The 2647-nt window shown below is 25.2% G+C and overlaps 1 long non-coding RNA gene across 4 annotated transcripts in view; it reads right to left on the bottom strand.

The window, feature by feature from the left end:
- The window catches only part of LOC111633140, a 71780-nt gene that overhangs the window by 19586 nt on the left and 49547 nt on the right, over positions 1 to 2647 (bottom strand). For all 4 annotated transcript variants that reach the window (XR_002758010.1, XR_002758008.1, XR_002758009.1 and 1 more), the window contains exon 2: positions 1289 to 1347. This is a non-coding gene — a long non-coding RNA (uncharacterized LOC111633140). The remainder of the gene's footprint in view (positions 1 to 1288; positions 1348 to 2647) is intronic.

Here is a 2647-nt window from a genome sequence, read left to right as displayed (position 1 = left end):
TAATATTTTGTTTTCTATAAATGGTATAATCGTTATTGACCACAGTAATAATGCAAAAATAAAAGTGCTAACTAATTTCTTAATTCGGTTATACGATATAACCTAATTAAAAATGTAGGCTATATAGCATAATATAAAATTACTAATTGTATAAGCCGATATGTAAAAAAATAACTACATTAAGTCTACTATTAATAAGAATATTAGCTATTTTGTTTTGAATGAAAGCCAATTTGGATGGTTTCTAACAAGAATTTTACATACGCAACTTAAAAATATCCCATTCAGTTAACTGTAATTAAAGATAAGAAAGTAATTTTATTAAATAATTTTATAAAATTCAATACATAAACCTATAAAGTTGTCATTGCTTCCTATTAATGAGAATCTCAAATTTACTCTTATCATCAATTGTTAATTAATTAAAATTAATTTTCATTATTAAAAATCGAAAAAATTAATATTTTTTTTTTTTATTTTTTATATAAAATATATGCACAGAACTTACACTATTCAACTATTTATTATATTAATTTATAAGTATTTTTCAAGATAAATATTTTAATTAAAGTTATATAGGCTATATAATATGCATAATTGATATAAGTTTTACAGTATATTGTTAAAGTATCTTTTATTAATCTTTCTTAGTATCATAATAATATATTAGTTTTTAGAATAGATTTTATGGCCCACAATAGAATTTTGTGTATCCTCTACCATAAATTTCTTAATTATCAAAATGTGGCCAACTAAAGGCTTTAAAACATTTCTAAGAGAATTAGGCTACAGTGGACTATGCATATAAGTCAGTTCTCGAATGACTGAGCTAAATCATTTGAAATATCAAGAATTCATTGCACATAAAGAATATTAAGGATCAACAAAATTTTTCACTATATCGAGTGATCATTATAACAAGAGTTTATTGTATAGTACTTAACATTTAATAAAATTTTAATGAGTTGAAATTGTTTTATAACCAAATTTACATATTGTTTAAACATTAAAAAATTAATTCGGGTATTAAAATTCTAGTACAGTTCTACTGTATGTGTCACTCATTAAATTATAGTTTTATAAGTTAATATTTTGTCATAAATAATTATAAATTAGAATTTTATCCAAATGAAAAATCATACCGTTTGTCTAAAGTCATTGTTAGAGAAATATGCCTAAACTCATTATTGAATAAACTTAAGAAACATTTAAATATTTAATAACTCTACAGATTTTAACTCTTAACATATTAAAAATTCAATTGAAATTTTTAATAGAATAGTTTTACTGTTTTCTAGCACAGGACCACCCGAGCCAAGACCACCCGAGCCAAACTGCTCCATAATCCTGTAAATAGAAGGCATAAAAGAAAACAAATGATCATTAGTGTAAATTTATTTAGGATTTTATGTTTATATGATTTAATTTTCTATTATTTTATACTAAATAAGTTATTATTCTACAGTTGCTATAGTCTATATCAGGGGTGGCGAACCTATGCATGCGTGTCCAAAGTGACACGTAAGGAGAAATCATCTGGCACATAACGTACAGGTACAGTACCATATGATTTCGATTTATCCTCTGTCTTTTTCAATCAGCTTTTTTACATTTATTCTAATTAAAGCATATTCCTTTAATTTCTTTAAATATCGTTATTCGAAATCTAAAACTTTGGCACGCATAAAACATTTTTAAAGCTAAGTATGCTTGTTATATGACACACAGACTCAAAAAGGTTCTCCACCCATGGTCTATACCAGGGATGTCCAACCCGCAGCTCACTTAACGTTTTTATGCGGCCTACTGCACCCTAATTTTTTTAGGTACATTTTCATTTGTTTTGATAAAGTATGTCGTAAAAATTATTCTCATTTCACTGGATACACTTTGATATCGTAATGACATAATTGGTGCTAGAAAAAACTGTACTACCCCACATGCATAACATACTGTTGTAAACAATTCTTTTCGTGCATGAAAAACATCAAAACTGCTGAAAGAAATAAGTTGAGTGATTCCTATTTAACTAACATTCTTAGAATTAATACTAGTACAGTAAAAGCAGATATTGACAATATTATAAAAAGAAGGCAATGTCAAAAATCACATTAAATTTATTTTTATTTTGTGTGAGTATAATTTATTTTTTTTTACTATCAATAATACGATATTTTTTGTAATTATATATATTTGTTATTAAAATTTGATATTCAAATTTTGAACTTTTTAAAAGCATATATTTATATAAAGTACCTTTGTAGCCCGCTGAATGTACCTAAATTTCTAATTTAGCCCATTAGGATAAAAGGTTAGACAACCCTGGTCTCTACTATAGAATTATCACAATATTTTTCCATCATCTTTGGGGTCCCATTTGATTAGAAAAGGATTCCAATTTCGTGTAAAATAAATGAATATATGAATACATGAAATAAATTTTAATATATAATTTTAAATTATTTATATTCGTTAAATATCATACAATGGACTCTCAGTATAATGAAACACGCAAAATTAATCTAAATTATATACTATATTAAGAGTTCACTATATACGTAAAGAAGAACAAGGACCAGCAAAACTGTTCACTATATCGGGTGATTATATCAAGAGTTTACTTTTAAAGTAGACAAAATAGATTTTT

This window comes from Centruroides sculpturatus, unplaced genomic scaffold (assembly GCF_000671375.1).
Source record: "Centruroides sculpturatus isolate CEXI.00-Female unplaced genomic scaffold, Cexi_2.0 scaffold786, whole genome shotgun sequence".
NCBI classification, from domain to species: domain Eukaryota; kingdom Metazoa; phylum Arthropoda; class Arachnida; order Scorpiones; family Buthidae; genus Centruroides; species Centruroides sculpturatus.
The sequence above is the reverse complement of the archived record's forward strand: the minus strand, read 5'-3'. Positions and strand labels throughout refer to the sequence as shown.